Consider the following 18,308-nt stretch of genomic DNA (forward strand, 5'->3'; position numbering starts at 1 on the left):
GTGATGGAATTCCAGTGGAGCTATTTCAAATCCTGAAAGATGATGCTGTGAAAGTGCTGCACTCAATATGCCAGAAAATCTGGAAAACTCAGCAGTTGCCACAGGACTGGAAAAGGGCAGTTTTCATTCCAATCCCAAAGAAAGGCAATGCCAAAGAATGCTCAAACTATTACACAATTGCACTCATCTCACACACTAGTAAAGTAATGCTCAAAATTCTCCAAGCCAGACTTCAGCAATACGTGAACCGTGAACTCCCTGATGTTCAAGCTGGTTTTAGAAAAGGCAGAGGAACCAGAGATCAAATTGCCAACATCTGCTGGATCTTGGAAAAAGCAAAAGAGTTCCAGAAAAACATCATTTCTGCTTTATTGACTATGCCAAAGCTTTTGACTGTGTGGATCACAATAAACTGTGGACAATTCTGAAAGAGATGGGCATACCAGACCACCTGACCTGCCTCTTGAGAAACCTGTATGCAGGTCAGGAAGCAACAGTTAGAACTGGACATGGAACAACAGACTGGTTCCAAATAGGAAAAGGAGTACATCAAGGCTGTATATTGTCACCCTGCTTATTTAACTTATATGCAGAGTACATCATGAGAAACGCTGGAATGGAAGAAAGAGAAGCTGGAATCAAGATTGCCAGGAGAAATATCAATAACCTCAGATATGCAGATGACACCACCCTTATGGCAGAAAGTGATGAGGCACTCAAAAGCCTCTTGATGAAAGTGAAAGAGGAGAGTGAAAAAGTTGGCTTAAAGCTCAACATTCAGAAAACAAAGATCATGGCATCTGGTCCCATCACTTCATGGGAAATAGATGGGGAAACAGTGAATACAGTGTCCGACTTTATTTTGGGGGGTCCAAAAATCACTGCAGATGGTGACTACAGTCACCATCTGAAATTAAAAGATTCTTACTCCTTGGAAGAAAAGTTATGACCAACCTAGACAGTATATTCAAAAGCAGAGACATTACTTTGCCAACAAAGATCTGTTGAGTCAAGGCTATGGTTTTTCCTATGGTCATGTATGGATGTGAGAGTTGGACTGTGAAGAAGGCTGAGCGCTGAAGAATTGATGCTTTTGAACTGTTTTTTTTTTTGTTTGTTTGTTTGTTTTTTTAATTTTAGTTTTTTATTTTTTAAATTTTAAAATCTTTAATTCTTACATGCATTCCCAAACATGAACCCCCCTCCCACCTCCCTCCCCATAACATCTTTCTGGAGAAGACTCTGGAGAGTCCCTTGGACTGCAAGGAGATCCAACCAGTCCATTCTGAAGGAGATCTCCCCTGGGATTTCTTTGGAAGGAATGATGCTAATTCTGAAACTCCAGTACATTGGCCACCTCATGTGAAGAGTTGACTCATTGGAAAAGACTGATGCTGGGAGAGATTGAGGGCAGGAGGAGAAGGGGACAACAGAGGGTGAGATGGCTAGGCAGTATCACTGACTCAATGGACATGAGTCTTAGTGAACTCCGGGAGTTGGTGATGGACAGGGAGGCCTGGCGTACTGAGATTCATGGGGTCGCAAATAGTCGGACACAACTGAGAGACTGAACTGAACTGAAACTGGTATTAACTTGTTACATCAGCAAAGGAAAGCTAATGAAATCTGGCTCTTTGTAAATTAGTACCAATGTTCTGACAGATTCAGCAAGAACTGGATTTTTGGAATTGTATGATCTGTGCTATTTATGTGGACATTCTAAAGCCCACTTTTTCATGCTTCCTAAAGACAAATGGCACAACTTCTTATTGAGCAAAACAAATCCAAAGTTTGAGAATACTCTAAGTATCAGTAACTTTGCTTCTGAGTTTGTATATTTCAAGGAAATTTTATTTAATTCAACACTTAAGAACTATAAATTGATCTCTTCTGTTCCTCTATCCCCCTCATGCCTTTCTTCTCTTTCCCCTTTCTTTTCTCTTTACACCCAACACCACATTATATATGTTTTCAAATTTTTGGAGTAGAGATTTAAATTATCATTTTAAGTCAAGTGTGATGTGTTCTTTAATGAGAATATATTTGTTCCACAGAAAATGACTGACTTTTCTCCTTGCTAGTCCACATGTTGAATAAGCTATTTCTTCAACCACAACTATTATCTTTGTAGAGGTGTGTGATCATTGTTTACAAGTCCTTTGAAGATATCTGCAACAGAGGAAGAATAAAGTTGCTATTGGTTACAGAACTCCTAAACTCAGCGTTGCCTTAGGATAGTTCCTGGCAGTTTATTAATTCTCTTGTCAAGATTATTTTAAATATATTTCTGGTACACAATGTAATTCATCAACAAAAGTATACTCTAAAGGCAGAATCCTGCTCCCAGCTTATTTTCTGTCTCTGCTTCTTAAAAAGGCCTCCAGTTTATTAATAATTGTATACTCTTCTTTGGAAAATCGGTCATCACTCATAGCTTTCATGGCATAGGGAACCAAGAGAAAAAGTCATACAAATTTTACAATTCAATGCAAAGGTATAGATATATCAGAGCCTATATTGGATGGAATGGGTGAAGTGAACTCTACACATCTGAAATGGCATGCATCTTCTATCACTATTAAGAAAACATTGTAATATTCATGTAATTAAACAGATATTTATTGAGTACCTACTTATTTCTATGCATTGAGCAAAAAGACACAGCGATCCAAATGAAAAAAAAAAAATGGTATTGCCATCTTGGAGATTACAGTTTGGCATTCTCAAAAATAAAGTATTGATGTGTATCAGCATGTGTCATTAGGTTTATTCACTCAGTATTTCTAGTTTTTCTTTCAGGAATATTTCTTTCATGATTGCACATTCCTACCCCTTTAAAGACAACTGTAGTCATGTATATTGCTTTGTCCATTAACACATGAGGAGAAGTCAAAGTCACTTTTAGGAGGAGGATTTAATAGCCATTATACAATATTCATGTTCCTCTTTGCCCCTGTCAGCAAGTATGGGAGCTGGGCCAGCAGACCTAAATAAGACCGACACAGAACAGAGCTGATCTCCAATGTGCAGTAAATATATGTGCATACTCAGTCACTCAGTTATGTCCAACTCTGCGATCCCATGCAGTGCAGACCATTAGGCTCCACACTCCATGAAATCTTCCAGGCCAGATACTGGAATGAGTTTCTATTTCCTACTCCAGGGGATCTTCCCCTCTCCCAGGGATCAAACCCACGTCTCTTATGTCTCTTGCATTCTCAGATGGATTCTTTACTATGCCACCTGGGAAGATATATATACATATATATAAATAAATAAATATAGACAATATATATATTTATAAGTGTATATAATATATTAATATATAATACATATTTATAATTATATATTTATATATAATTATATGTGATTATATATAACATATATATAAAACAAAGATATATATATACATATATATATGTATATATATATATATATAAAACAAAGGCATATATATGTCTTTGATATTTAAAGACACTTATATGTGAGAATTGTTTTTATTGAAACTAGTCTATTTAAACTCATAAAGACATTGATATCTAAAAGAAGAATGCTATCATATCAAGATATAAAATGTGTGACCTTGGCTTAATGGACAAAAATAGTGGAAAATTGTCAAAGGAGACACAAAAAGATGGTAACATCTCTCATGTAACAGCAAAGCATTTGATGAAGATCTCACCTCTTGTAAGTTGGCAATTATTTCATAGAACTAGTGAACTTGTATCTTTAGGGAAATGTTAGAATATAGAACATAATTCTCTGTGTTGTCTATGTTTAGCAAATCACTGAGAAAAAAAGATGAGCTCAGAAAATAATCAACCCACTTAAAATTAGTAAGAGAGTAAAGACAGCCCACAAATTCAAGGACTTTACAGCTTCAAATATGAAACAAGGAAAACAAGATCTTTGGGGTCAAGTTCATTAAAACTCAGGCTGTAATAGGATCAATCAACAGTAAGACCAGCACATCTATTGTTAAAAGCCCTAAAGTGACTAAGGTGGTCTTAGAGTAAGAATTCAGCTGCCTAGTAATTCATTTCAATTAGACACTCAGGCTATGAAATTAGAGACATGGGGTGTTGTTCTCCAACTGGAACCTAATAAGCTCCAACTGAAACCTAATAAGTGCCCACAATTCAGCCTAGAGAAAGAAGTAATTGGAGAAGGGAACCAAAGAAATGTAGCAAAAGCTAAGAAATACACCTTAAAAAGTACCACTAGAGTAGATAACAGCACAGAGTCTACCAGATGAGTAAGGAGCGAACTAAGTTTTCCAGACCAAGACTTGAAATTTTAAAAAGAGCCTACAGGTAGAATGTAGGTTGAAAAAAACCTGCTCATTTCTCCTAGGAGAGCATATTTTCCAAGGTACATTTCTAATGCAATCAAGAATGATAATGGAAAAAGTAGAATATTCCAAAAGGACAAACCAAAAGAATATAAACTGGAAATTCATGAACAGAGGAACCCCTCCAATGGAGTGAAATTATACCTAATCAAAGAACATATCCAGTCTTCCAGAAGTGTTTATTCCCATTGGTGTTTGATCACTACCTATAAGCTGTGAAAGGGCATGTGATCTGCCCTTTGAATCATAGGTCTCCAGGGTCATAGCCATACTGGTGAAGAGACTATAAGGCTTCTTTTATAGTCTAAGACTCTGCATTCAACACAGTAACTGGATGCCTGTTCTGGGTTGTCTATTTTAGGGAATGAATGTTGTTCTGCAAGGAAATAAGAGTCTGTATTAGTTAGGTTTCTCCAGAGAGACAGAACCAACCAGATATGTGTTTGTGTGTTTGTTTATTATCCTCTTGGACCATGTAAATTTTACCATTCTCCATATTCACCCTGGTACTCTGTCTGCCTGAGGATTGCCCTGCCTATTAGAAGTTGAACTAATGCCTTTGAATATCATTAGATATCATCTTCTATCCATTCAAACAAGTTCTCTTTTAAATGAAGAACCTGTTGTCAGGAATATTGGCAATTCCAGTCCAAAGACAGACCACGGACACCATTTTTCTCCTGTTCAGAAGAGGTTAACCTTTGTTGCATTGAGACTTTCAGCTGGTTGAATGAGGCCTACCCACATTATGCAAAATAATCTGTTTTACTCCAAGTCTACTCATTTAAATGTTACTCTTGATCAAAAGTCACCTTTAGAGAAACAACCAGAATAATATCTGACCAAGCATCTAGATATTGTGGCTCAGTTAAGTTGACACATTGCATTAACTATCACAGTTATTTGAGTATTTGGTAATGAGAGGGAGGTGCCTCTCACAATATTTAGATTTTTCTCCCCTCCTGTGTACCATCTTCATATTTCTTTCTCAGACTTGGTTCTTCCTGCCATCCTCTTTTACTTATATCAATAAGTACCCTTGTCACTAACTTGAGTTCACCCAATTTCATCTTCCAATCCTTAAACTTCTGTGAAGTTCATGACATGTATGAAATTCAGTGACTTGCTTTGACTAGTGAAATAAGACCAGATATATTACATGAGCTTCGTTCCTTCATCTCGGTAACCACAAATGATCCAGAGAGGATTTGCTACCTCACCAGGTTCCTGGAGAGAAAATAGTCAGGAGCAGAGCCTTTGGCTAAAAAGCAATTGTTACATGATTTATGTAGCAAAGAACCATCGTTGCTTTTAAAGCATGAGATGGTTGGGTTATTTGTTCCACAGCATTTTGTAGCCCATTATGCATTACAATGATACATAACAGAAGAAACATTATCTTAGAGTACAGCATTTGGGTTTGGAAAAACTGATGTTGAATTTTGAGACTATGCCTTTCAAGCTGTGTGACTCTTGTCAAAGTTATTCAGATTCTCTAATCATTGATTTTTTATCATCTATAAATCAGAGATGATTATGCATTTCTTGAACTTCTAATTTGTGACAGGTATTACTCAAAAACTGGGGAAATGAATATGGATAAAGTGGATTCTGAAATAAAACTTGCATATCTCTTGACCAAAAGAATGTAAATACAAGTGAATTCTTAGTCCACCACTTCAAATGCTGTAGATAGTCAATGTATCTTCCTGATTTCTTTTGAGTTCTTACTTTAATGTAGAAAGATCTCAACCTTTACAGGTAACAGTGCTGATACCACCTGCTAACAGGTGGCTTTGAAAAGAAGTGAAAGCCTAAGTTGTTTTTCCTTTAATCAACATAGATGCCAAGAACCAGTCAGACTGGAGTTTCACTAAATTGCATGTTTTCTTTGGCATTCAGTATAAATGCCAAATTCATCACAAGTCTCCAGGAGAAGTGATTACTTTCCAGCAGGCAGTGATGATTACTGGAGAGAATGCCTTTCCTCCTTCTTCCTTATTAGCCCCATGTTCTACAGTATGATGTCTCCTTTTGGTTTGTTCTCAGAAAACATGATCCAGATGAAGACATAGGTGCACAATTAATAAAAGAAAAAATAGACAGTAAACTAAAAAATCCTAATGGTTATTAAGGATGAACAAAGAAAATCGGAATAATAACTGAAGAGCATTGTCATATACCACTGAATGTTTATGCTGCCCCAAATTCATTTGTTGAAACCTAATCCCCAGTGTGATGGTATGTGGAGGTGGACCTTGAGAGTTGCTTAAATCATGAGGTTGGAACCCTCATAATGGGTAAGCACCCTTATTAGAGACCCTAGGGAGCTTTCTCTCACTTTCTGCCATGTGAAGACACAGAGAGAAGGCTATCTTTGAACCAATAAGTGGGGGCTCACCAGACACCTAATCTGTCAGCCTCTTGGTCTTTGATTTACAGCCTCCAGAAGAATGAGAAATAAATAATTGCTGTTTAAACCACCCAGTCTATTGTACTTTACTATAGAAGCCCAAATGGACGAAGATAGCATCCTTCAGACTTGTAGTATTATTAAAATAACAAATATTGTTGAAAATACTCTATCACTTTCCTAAATTGTTAATGTTTTTAGACATAGCAAGGATGCAAAACACTCAAATTATGTGTGATTGCTACTCCAATCTATTATTTTGGGGGATTGATTGTACTAAAATAGTGAAGGCTATCAATTAAAAAGTTATGAGCAGGGAGAAATCCCTTGATTGTTCAGCAGTTAGGACTCTGTGCTTCCACTGCAGCAGTACAGGTTTGATCCTTGGTCAGGGAACCAAGATCCTGTATGCTGCACTGGGCAGTCAAAAAGAAAAAAAAAAGTTATGACCATGTTTATTCTGGCACTTTTCAGACAATAAAACTTTGGATATAACATACAATTAACATTAGAGTATTAGCTAAAAGAAATCCAAGATCAAAAAAGATGTCCTTTTCATTATAGGGGACTGGAATGCAAAAGTAGAAAATCAAGAAACACCTGGAGTAACAGGCAAATTTGGCCTTGGAATACAAAAATGAAGCAGGGCAAAGGCTAACAGAATTCTGCCAAGAGAACGCACGGGTCATAGCAAACACCCTCTTCTAACAACACAAGAGAAGACTCTACACATGGACATCACCAGATGGTCAACACGGAAATCAAATTGATTATATTCTTTGCAGCCAAAGATGGAGAAGCTCTACACAGTCAGCAGAAACAAGACCAGGAGCTGACTGTGGCTCAGATCATGAACCCCTTGTTGCCAAATTCAGACTGAAATTGAAGAAAGTAGGGAAAACCACTAGACAATTCAGATATGACCTAAATCAAATCCCTTATGACTATACAGTGGAAGTTTGAAATAGATTTAAGGGACTAGATCTTATAGACAGAGTGCCTGATGAAAGATGGATGGACGTTCGTGACATTGTACAGGAGACCAGGAGCAAGACCATCCCCAAGAAAGAGAAATGCCAAAAAGCAAAATGGATGTCTGAAGAGGCCTCACAAATAGCTGTGAAAAGAAGGGAAGCAAAGCGAAAAGCAAAGGACAAAAGGAAAGATATACCCATCTGAATACAGAGTTCCAAAGAATAGCAAGGAGTGATATGAAAGCCTTCTTCAGTGATCAATGCAAAGAAATAGAGGAAACAATAGAATGGGAAAGATTAGAGATCTCTTCAAGAAAATTAGAGATACCAAGGGAACATTTCATGTAAAGATGGACTCAATAAAGGATGAAATGGTATGGACCTACCGGAAGCAGAAGATATTAAAAACAGGTGGCAAGAATACACAGAAGAATTATACAAAAATGATCTTCACGACCCAGATAATCATGCTAGTGTGATCACTCACCTAGAGCCAGACACCCTGGAATGTGAAGTCAAGTGGGCCTTAGGAAGCATCACTATGAGGAAAGCTAGTGGAGGTGATGGAATTCCAGTTGAGCTCTTTCAAATCCTGAAAGATGATGCTGTGAAAGTGCTGCACTCAATATGCCAGCAAATTTGGAAAACTCAGCAGTGGCCACAGGACTGGAAAAGGTCAATTTTCATTCCAATCCCAAAGAAAGGCAATACCAAGAATGCTCAAACTATTACACAATTGCACTCATCTCACACACTAGTAAAGTAATGCTCAAAATTCTCCAAGCCAGGCTTCAGCAATATGTGAACCGTGAACTTCCAGATGTTCAAGCTGGTTTTAGAAAAGGCAGAGAAACCAGAGATCAAATTGCCAACATCCACTGGATCATGGAAAAAGCAAGAGAGTCCCTAAAAAACATCTATTTCTGCTTTATTGACTATGCCAAAGCTTTTGACTGTGTGGATCACAATAAACTGTGGACAATTCTGAAAGAGACGTGAATACCAGACCACCTGACCTGCCTCTTGAGAAACCTGTATGCAGGTCAGGACACAACAGTTAGAACTGGACATGGAACAACAGACTGGTTCCAAATAGGAAAAGGAAATGGCAACCCCCTCCAGTGTTCTTGCCTGGAGAATCCCAGGGACAGGGAAGACTGGTGGACTGCTGTCTCTTGGGTCACGCAGAATCAGACACGACTGAAGTGACTTAGCAGCAGCAGCAAGGCTGTATATTGTCACCCTGCTTATTTAACTTATATGCAGAGTACCTCATGAGAAATGCTGGACTGGAAGAAGCAGATTGCCGGGAGAAATATCAATAACCTCAGATATGCAGATGGAAGAACTAAAAGGCCTCTTGATGAAACTGAAAGAGGAGAAAGAAGAAGTTGGCTTAAAGCTCAACATTCAGAAAACTAAGATCATGGCATTCGGTCCCATCAATTCATGGCAAATAGATGGGGAAACAGGGGAAGCAGTGGCTGACTTTATTTTTCTTGGCTCCAAAACCACTGCAGATGGTGACTGCAGCCATGACATTAAAAGATGCTTACTCCTTGGAAGGAAAGTTATGACCAATCTAGACAGCATATTAAAAAGCAGAGACATTACTTTGCCAACAAAGTCCGTCTAGTCAAAGCTATGGTTTTTCCTGTGGTCATGTATTTTTGTGACAGTTGGACTATAAAGAACGCTGAGCGCCAAAGAATTGATGATTTGAACAGGGATGTTGGAAAAGGCTATTGAGAATCCCTAGGACAGCAAGGAGATCCAACCAGTCCATCTTAAAGGAGATCCATCCTGGGTTTTGGTTGGAAGGACTGATGCTGAAGCTGAAACTCCGATACTTTGACCACCTGATACGAAGAGCTGAATCATTTCAAAAGCCCCTGATGCTGGGAAAGACTGAGGGGAGGGTATAAGGGGACGACAGAGGATGAGATGGTTGGATGGCATCACCGATTCAATGAACATGGGTTTGGGAGGACGCCAAGAATTGGTGATGGACAGGGAGGCCTGACGTGCTGCAGTTCATGGGGTCGCAAAGAGTCGGACACAACTGAGCTACTGAACTGAACTGATTAGCTAAATAAATCAAGATAGATGCCTGCAAAGAAATACCACACAAACTATAAAACAAAATTATACACATACCTACTAAATATATTTATAAATACACAATTGTAATATGTGCATAGAAATAGTATTTGCATGCATCTGTGCATCCATGATAATGAAGGTTACGTTCAGCAAGGGAATAGCATGAGTCTTCATGATCTTAAGGATGTCCTGTGTACTCTGATATTTTTTAAATGAGTATGCATTGCTATTTTACACATAAAAAATAAAATAAATAAAATTAGTAAAAGACATAAGCAAATTTTGGTAAAAATAAAACCTAGCTTGTAGTTGTATTACAATAGGCCCTGACCATGGGACTATATCACCAAACATCTAGACCCTATCAAAGTAAGAAAATATGTATCTGCTGATGGCTGATCAATTTGTGTCACCAATAATACCCATAAATGATTTTTTAAGTTGCCAAGAAAGATCTCTTGAGTCCACAGTGACATGCCAGATTCTTCCAAGAGTAGCAAGAATGCAAAATATACATGTCAATTCTGAACTGCTGAATTAAAAATGAAAGAATTCCAGCCCTTTTCTCTTTAAAATGACTCATTAGATGGATGGTTTTCCTAACATGTTATTAAAATTCCTTCAAGCAGTCAAAAATGGATTAATAGCAAAGGGTATATTGATTAAAATGTAATTTCTATTATTATAAGTAAATGATGTCCTTGCCTGCAAGTGGGAAATACTCAGAGGCTTCTTTGTCCTTTGACATATTATTGTTCACTTTAGTGTTCTACACAGAACTTGCCTTCTGCTCAATTATTGGGAGGACAGGTATCTCTATCAGGCCACTATCGAATTATTTTTAAACAGATGATGTTATCTCATAGGGAGGAAACACTCTTCATTCATTTTTAACACTTTTTCCTAAGGAATCAATGTAAACATTTTTCTTTTTATAAACTGATTCAAAGTACACTTGACTTCAAATATCATTTAAAAGTTTAAAAAGGAATTATAGAACAAATATTTTCTTAAAAACAGTGCAACTCAAGCAATTAAATTAACCAGTTTCTTTTTATTTCACTAAATTTTATGGCATTTTTTAGTAGCAATTTTCTTAGTTTAAAACATAAAGAAATGCCAGACAGCATGTAAGTGAGAAGGTATAATCTTTATTTCAGAATTCATTGTCAAAGACAGTATGGAGAAAGTATGAAGATTTCTTTAAAAATAAGAATAAAACTACCATATGACCCAACAATCCCACCACTGGTCATTTAACCGTGAGAAAACTAATTCAAAAGGACACATGTATCCCAATGTTCACTGCAGCGTTATTTATAATAGCCAGGATATAGAAGCGACCTAGACATCCATTGACAGACGGATGCGTAAAGAAGTTGTGGTACATGTATGCTAAAAAGGAACAAATGTGAATCATTTGAACTGAGGTGGATGAACCTAGAACTTGTTACAAAGAATGACGTCAGAAAGAGAAAAACAAATATCGTATATTAATGCATATATATGAAATCTAGAAAAATGGCACTGATGAACCTATTTATAGGGCAGGAACAGAGATTCTGAGAAAATGGACTTGTGGACACAGTGAGGGAAGGAGAGGTAGATTGCGAAAGTAGCATCAACATATATACACTATGTAAAATAGATAGCTAATACAAAGCTGCTCTGTGACACAGGGAACCCAGCCTCGAGCTCGGTGACCACACTGAGGGGGGGAAGGGGGGCTCAAGAGGAAGGGGGTGTATGTGTGTGTGTATATATAGCTGTGGCTGATTCACATTGTTGTACAGCAGAGCAAAACTCCGTAAAACAACTATCCTTCACTTAAAAAAATAATGCAAAAGGAATTTACTTATTCATACACACACAATATCAACAATGTTTGATAATCTGATTTCAGAAATTAAAATATTAAGATATCGTGGGCTATTGTACATATCACATGAAAGAAAAACATGCTGAAAATCATACTATTTTATACTTAAAATGTGTTTTAGTGTTAGAAAGTTTTGAAAAAATGTACATCTTAAAACTAATGAAATTTGCTAGCCCCTTGTATGGAAATAGGTACATATCAAAGAACTCCATTATAACTATGTATACACATGTGCACATAACATACAATAAATAGATAGTTCTAATTAATGAAATCAAAGGATCATAAATACAAACCATATATATCATGATTCATTCAGCATCGGGTTTTTAAAATTACATTAATGACTTGAAATGTTTAATAAAAGGTATCCCATCATATCTCCATATTTTTATTGTTTGAACAATTACAGAATTGATTGAACTATTTCATCAAAAGTAAAATAATATGCTCAGAGCAATTTTAGATTACCTTTCTATACTCAAAGTTATTACTTCAACTCACTAGTAATTAAGAACAAGTAAACACTTTCTGTTGTGTTACAGAAGCAGAAAATATTAAGAAGACGTGCCAAGAATACACAGAAGAACTGTACAAAATAGAACTTCATGACCAAGATAATCATGATGGTATGATCACTCACGTAGAGACAGACATCCTGGAATGTGAAGTCAAGTGGGCCTTAGGAAGCATCACTATACACAAAGCTAGTGGAGGTGATGGAATTCCAGTTGAGCTATTTCAAATCCTGAAAGATGATGCTGTGAAAGTGCTGCCCTCAATATGCCAGCAAATTTGGAAAACTCAGCAGTGGCCACAGGACTGGAAAAGGGCAGTTTTCATTCCAATCCCAAAGAAAGGCAATGCCAAAGAATGCTCAAACTACTGCACAATTGCACTCATCTCACAAGCTAGTAAAGTAATGCTCAAAATTCTCCAAGCCAAGCTTCAGCAATATGTGAACCGTGAACTTCCAGATGTTCAACCTGGTTTTAGTAAAGGCAGAGAAACCAAAGATCAAATTGCCAACATCTGCTGGATCATGGAAAAAGCAAGAAAGTTCCAGAAAAACATCTACTTCTGCTTTATTGACTATGCCAAAGCCTTTGACTGTGTGGATCACAATAAACTGTGGACAATTCTGAAAGAGATGGGCATACAAGACCACCTGACCTGCCTCTTGAGAAACCTATATGCAGGTCAGGAAGCAACAGTTAGAACTGGATATGGAAAAACAGATTGGTTCCAAATAAGAAAAGGAGTACATCAAGGCTGTATATTGTCACCCTGCTTGTTTAACTTATATGCAAAACACCTCATGAGAAATGCTGGGCTGGAAGAAGCACAAACTGGAATCAAGATTGCTGGGAGAAATATCAATCACCTCAGATATGCAGATGACACCACCCTTATGGCAGAAAGTGAAGAGGAATTAAAAGCCTCTTGATGAAAGTGAAAGAGGAGAGTGAAAAAGTTGGCTTAAAGCTCAACATTCAGAAAACTAAGATCATGGCATCTGGTCCCATGGGAAACAGATGGGGAAACAGTGTCAGACTTTATTTTCTTGGGCTCCAAAATCACTGCAGATGGTAACTGCAGCCATGAAATTAAAAGACACTTACTCTTTGGAAGGAAAATTATGATTAACCTAGATAGCATATTCAAAAGCAGAGATATTTGCCAACAGAGGTCCATCTAGTCAAGGCTATGGTTTTTCCAGTGGTCATGTATGGATGTGGGAGTTGGACTATGAAGAAAGCTGAGCGCTAAAGAATTGATGCTTTTAAACTGTGGTGTTGGAGAAGACTCTTGAGAGTCCCTTGGACTGAAAGGAGATCCAACCAGCCCATTCTAAAGGAGATCAGTCCTGGGATTACTTTGGAAGGACTGATGCTGAAGCTGAAACTCCAGTACTTTGGCCACCTCATGCGAAGAGTTGATTCATTGGCAAAGACTCTGATGCTGGGAGGGACTGGGGGCAGGAGGAGAATGGGACAACAGAGGGTGAGATGGCTGGATGGCATCACCGACTCAATGGACATGAGTTTGAGGGAACTCCGGGAGATGATGATGGACAGGGAGGCCTGGCGTACTGTGATTCATGGGGTCTCAAAGAGTTGGACACGACTGAACGACTGAACTGAACTGAACTGAAACACTTTGTTAAGAATTGTGAGGGAGAAAGAAAGGCCAAGTTAATTGTCGTGTGCTCTAGAGGTTGAGGTTCTGATTAAATGATGAGGCATGTACACGGTTAACAGTAACTGAGGTTGATTAAGATATAGGATATGAGAGGAGTATTTGAAATGTGGTCATGAATTGAATAATACAGAAGGGAGCTATTTTGGTTAGCTATTTTGGTAAGAGTAATTTAAGCAGTGCTTGAAGCAAAATTTTAACACTCAGGTAGAGAGTGGGAAGTGAAAGGGTAGCTAAAATTAGCTCATTTAATTATTGAGTCCCTACCACTTTAGATATTGTGCTAGGTTCTGGAAATACACTGTACTACAAAAATAAAAATAGCCCCTTCTTTTGTTGAAATTACCATGAATTGGCAAATAATATTGACTGCTTCAGGGAGACTTTGAAGGGTAAAGGGGGCTAAGCGAGGGTAAAAATAAGATGGTAGTGAGAAGAAAGAGGGTTGTTTTGTTTTGATTTTGGTTGTTGAATTTTTTCAAGATATGGAGCATAAAAGCATGATTATTATTATTATTATTATTTTGCCTGTGTGGAAGAAATAAGAAAAATGGAGAAATAAAAAACAGAAAGGAAGAGCTGATTTAACAAAGTTCATAAAAAATGGAGACTGTTAGGATTAAAATGTAATATATATACAAAGCTATTTTGGGAAACAGGAAATAGACTATTAAAATACAGATAATAACAGATATTTTAAGTTCTAAAAGCTTCCTCTTTTCTAAAAAGCAAGAGGCTGTTTTATCTGAAACTGAGACAATCTGGGGGCATATCTAAGCCCAAAAAGAATAGAGATTTTGAAAACCTGTAAATGGGCTGGAACATTAACATGGCCAAATTCCACTCAGAACCATGCAGGATCAGACAGTCTGATAATGTGGACCATCTATGATACATCAGCAAATGAGCATGATCCTTGTCTGCATGGGGCGTTTGATTTTGTGAAAGATACCTACAACAATCTAATAGCTACACAAATAAATAGTACCTTGAAAACTGGCAAGGTAAATATGGTGGAGATCAAGTTGATAAAGAACAAGAGGTCTGGAGAGAACTGGCCGGTTAGTTGACTTTAGACACAGGAAGACACGTAAAACTACATGTGGTGTCTGAGGGGCCAGATTGACAGAGGAAGACAGCAGGAGGATAAAGAATGGGTTAGCGGGACTTCCCTGGTGACCTAGTGATTGAGACTTTGCCTTCCAGTGGAGCAGGTGCAGGTTCTGTCTCTAGCCGGGGAGGTCAGATCCCACATGCCTCGTGTCCAGAAAACCAAAACATACAACAGAAACAGCATTGTAACATCTCTGTAAAAATATTTAAAATTGTCCACATTAAAAAAAAAAATCTTAAAAGAAAAAAAAAACAAAAGAATGGGTTACATAGCCTTCAGGGAGCAGAAGTGGGAATATACACAGCTGTGGTCAGAAAGCCCGCTTTCAAAGTTTTACTAGAAGCAGAACAGTTATGAGAGACAGTAATGCCTGGCAAAAAATGGAATGAATATCCTTCAAGGAGAAATTAAGCCCTTTTCACAGGTACACACAAAACCCACACTCACCAATGAGAGCTTGTCTACACCAAGGATCCAGCTATTAGCCATATTAATTCACTAGCAGCCTATACACTCGAAAGCACTCTATACCATATACAAGACACTTTTTCTCGCCGCTTCCTTTTTTTTCTTCTTTTAATAAAGCTGTTAATATTGTACTCACATACATTCAGTGTGTCAGATGTTTCAGCCTATTTGGCCCCACTCTCCCTGGGTGATCTTGCAGCCTCACAATACAGAGAATCATTTCTAGGAAAGAGATAAAATGAAAATACATTACATTTAAGGAAGTTAGAAAATAGCCCAAGCAAAATTATTTGAAATTAAAATCTACCTAATGGAGTAACCTACAGGGAACAATTTCTATTTTTCCAGGGGTATATTCATTATACAATATGTTGTGCTTGAGGCTTTTCCCAGAATATAAAAGGCTTTTTTAAAAATGATAGTAATTATAATATTTGGTTCTGGATAAATATCTCACTTTATCACATTTTCCTTTCTACTGGACTTGTTCAGCCTGGTTTTCCATAAAGGTTAAAAAAAAAATGTATGTACTGTTGTTTTACCCATATTTTACTCTTCACATCTCTTTCACTCTAATGAGTTTATGCCTCATCCCTGAACTTACTCTGCTTTTTCATACCTCTGTGGCATTTCTCACTTTATCTTATCTGCCTGAAATGTCATTATCCTTTTTCCCATTTCCATTGCCTACCCAACAAACTTAGTCACGCTTCAATACCCAGCTCAAATATGACCTTTGTACCCTCTGAAGCTGCCTATCAACATAAACTTCTACCTCATCTATGCAGAGTCCCACAGACTATTGATTATCATTCATTACGAGACTTACAATGAATGTCCCTAACTCCATCTCCCTACCTTAGAGTTTTAAAGATAGAGACAATGCTTTATCTGTGAATGTTTTGGCTGTTGCTTTTTTTTTTTTTTTTTTTGGTCTATAATCACCATTGTCCCTGTGCACACAATGGACGTTGAAACATAAGGGATAATTTTTCCTTAGTCTATCTTGGTATAAATCAGACATTAGTAAGGCTGTAGTTAAGGTCTCACAAGTGTGCCAAGTCACTTCAGTCATGTCTGACTCTTTGTGAACCTATGGACTGTAGCCCACCAGGCTCTTCTGTTCATGGGTTTCTCCAGGCAAGAATATTGGAGTGGGTTGCATGGCCTCTTCCAAGGGATCTTCCCGACCCAGGAATCAAACTCAAGACTCTTGTCTCGTACATCTCCTGCATTGGCAGGCAGGTTCTTTACCACTAGCACCATCTGGGAAGCCCAGTTAAGTCCTTCAGTTCAGTTCAGTTCAGTCGCTCAGTCATGTCCGACTCTTTGAGACCCCATGAATCACAGCACACCAGGCCTCCCTGTCCATCACCAACTCCCAGAATTTACTCAGACTCACGTCCATCGGGACAGTGATGCCATCCAGCCATCTCATCCTCTGTCGTCCCCTTCTCCTCCTGCCCCCAGTCCCTCCCAGCAGCAGAGTCTTTTCCAATGAGTCAACTCTTCACATGAGGTGGCCGAAGTACTGGAGTTTCAGCTTTAGCATCATTCCTTCCAAAGAAATCCCAGGGCTGATCTCCTTCAGAATGGACTGGTTGGATCTCCTACCAGTTTGATACTTCTTGTCAATTAAACACCTTTCTAAAAATTTGGTCTCCAAAATATCATTCTCTCCAGTTTTCCTTCTTCAATGGATTAAACTTTCTTAATCTCCTCTGAAGTTTTCTCACTTCCCCAGATTTGTTATAACACAATGCACCATGGCTCACATCTTAAACTTCTCCTGTTTTCTATTAGACTAACTCCCTTCTAGATCTAATCCAGGCTTATAATTTTAAATATCATTCTTATGTCTGGGATTGTCAAATTTCTATTTCAGCGCCAACCTCTGACTGTGTGCCTTGCTTACAAAGCAACTGCCTGTTTGATAGACCCGGTTTGAGTTCTAATAGCTTCCCTGGTATCTTGGATGGTAAAGAATCTGCCTGCAATGCAGGAGACCTGAGTTTGATCCCTAGGTCAGGAAGATCTCCTGGAGAAGGCAATGACGACCCACTCCAGTATGCTTGCTGGAGAATTCCACAGACAGAGGAGCCTGGTGTGCAACAGTACATGGGGTCCCAAAGAGTTGGACACTAATACGCAAAGGCAACTTCAAATGAGCATTACTGAGCTTCCTTAGCTACCAATTTGCTCTCCCTACAGTTTCTTCTCATAGAAGGGTAATTACATCCTACCATTTTCTCAATCCAAAAAAACTGACTCTACTCTTTCTTCTATATTCCATATCAAGTATATTAAAAAAAAAAATCCCATTAGTGCTAACTTCAAAAATGTCTCAAAAATGTATCTAAAGTATGACTCATTTCTCCATCTACATTTTTAACATAGTGGTCCAAGCCACTATAAGTTCTGTTAAGTTTCATTGCAATGGAGACCTACTATACTCTCCCTTCCTTTTGCCTATTGTCCAAATAGCAGCTAGATTGATTATATCAAAAGGTAAATCAGATTATGGCTTTTGTTTGCTCAACTTTCCAGTAGCTTCCATCTCATTCTAATAAAAGGCCAAATCTCTTAAAAAACAAAACAAACAAACAAAACAAACAAAAACAGACAAACAAACAAAAACCACTAATGAAGTCCTATACAAGTTAGGTTTTCCCTGGTGGCTCAGACAGTAAAGAGTTTGACTGCAGTGTGGGAGATCCGGATTTGATTCCTAGGTCAGGAAGATCCCCTGGAGAAGGAAATGGCAAACCACTCCAGTATTCTTGCCTGGAAAATCCCATGGACAGAGG

At 38.0% G+C, this 18,308-nt stretch overlaps 1 protein-coding gene across 4 annotated transcripts in view; it reads right to left on the reverse strand.

The window, feature by feature from the left end:
- LRRC4C (leucine rich repeat containing 4C) overlaps nt 1-18,308 on the reverse strand; it is a 1,433,039-nt gene that overhangs the window by 861,577 nt on the left and 553,154 nt on the right. For 2 of the 4 annotated variants that reach the window (XM_060399524.1, XM_042233372.2), the window contains one exon: nt 15,642-15,723. The gene's annotated coding sequence lies outside the window, so the exon portion shown is untranslated. Of the gene's footprint in view, nt 1-15,637; nt 15,724-18,308 lie in introns of all 4 variants that reach the window. The other 2 variants (XM_060399525.1, XM_060399523.1) reach the window with 1 other exon arrangement.

The sequence above is a fragment of the Ovis aries genome, chromosome 15, assembly GCF_016772045.2.
Source record: "Ovis aries strain OAR_USU_Benz2616 breed Rambouillet chromosome 15, ARS-UI_Ramb_v3.0, whole genome shotgun sequence".
Lineage (NCBI taxonomy): Eukaryota > Metazoa > Chordata > Mammalia > Artiodactyla > Bovidae > Ovis > Ovis aries.